The 1,368-nt window shown below is 39.8% G+C and overlaps 1 protein-coding gene across 3 annotated transcripts in view; it reads right to left on the bottom strand.

The window, feature by feature from the left end:
* The window catches only part of LOC106877804 (uncharacterized), a 22,072-nt gene that overhangs the window by 10,616 nt on the left and 10,088 nt on the right, over positions 1 to 1,368 (bottom strand). The window lies entirely within an intron of this gene.

Raw genomic sequence — 1,368 nt, 5'->3', positions numbered from 1 at the left:
TGAATAAGCTGACTTAAATGGTAACCAGACAGCTGCACGACAAAAGCATGGACTTGGACTGCAACCATGCTGGAGCACTGCCATGGAGGATTTAGTCAAACAAATTGACCCCCCCCCCCACCACCACCACACACCGCCAGTACTTATTTTTTAAGTAGTACTTACTTTATTGCTGTCTTTTGCCAAATTGCTAAGTCAGAAACAGAAACAAACTATCATTGTTGTCAAGAAGGGAAATGACATGGACACACGGACACACACAAAAAGAAAGCTATAGGGTGATGCACAAATACTCTGCAGCTTGTAACAGAAACAACACAATTGGTAATTCTTCTGAACAGTAGCCATATAGGGCTTGAGAGGACTCTTAAAAGTCTTGCTGATGGCAATACAACCCCTACAGTGCTGGTGCCATGAAAAATGCACTTAGTACTCTTTGTAAAGAGGATGGAGTCAAGAAGAGCACCAAGCCATTTCTAGAACAGGAGACCCTCTCTAACCCATGCAGAAAACAAGCTTCTTCCAGTTTCCGTCAACCAAAGCCAATTACAAGGCTTCGATCAGACTGAGTCTATAGTAGAAGACGCATGTCCAAAATGCCATGCAGTGGGACTGAACATGGAATCATGTGGTTGTGATGCAAGCTTCTTACCAAACACCTCATTCACAAACAGCTTAATGAAATGTGATCTCAATAACCAAATCTCTTTGTCATTAAATTACAAGATCAGACACAACACGATTTGAACCAAGAACATAGCAGGACGGAAGTAAATACTACGAGGCACCTGCATCTACCGGCATTCGAACATTCAATTGCCAGAGTAATAATAGTAATAGTAGTAGCAGCAGCAGTAACAATAACAATAATGTTTTTCTTCGTTACAAGAGCGATGGATGAGAAGGACAATATATTTGGGAGATAACAAGCGGTGTCTATATTGCGAGAGGGGGTGGGTTACATGAAAAGCAAATAATAATAAAAAAAAAGAAACGAAACTTATTAATAACCACAGCAACAACAATGATACCTAACTTAAAGGCCACAGATCAATTAGATTTACCATAATCCTGTTATTCGTCACATGGGTATCGTAAAAAGAAAATGACATTAACATCAGCAAGAAAAGCAGACACATACACGAAAACAAATTTTTTGTTGGGACAGTGGTTGCGGGAGGGAGGTCCTCCCCCCCAGTCTGGGTTCTTTTGCTTCTTCCCTTACTTTTTGTTTTAGTATATATTCAATCTCAAAAACGGAAACGACACAGAAAAAAAAAAAGTATTTTTTTCAATTTTCTCTGTAATTGCCGGTCACTAAAAAACGTAATTAGATCCTTTTGATCTCCAACCCACCCGAACTAAAGC

Source organism: Octopus bimaculoides, chromosome 21, assembly GCF_001194135.2.
Source record: "Octopus bimaculoides isolate UCB-OBI-ISO-001 chromosome 21, ASM119413v2, whole genome shotgun sequence".
NCBI lineage: Eukaryota > Metazoa > Mollusca > Cephalopoda > Octopoda > Octopodidae > Octopus > Octopus bimaculoides.
The sequence above is the reverse complement of the archived record's forward strand: the minus strand, read 5'-3'. Positions and strand labels throughout refer to the sequence as shown.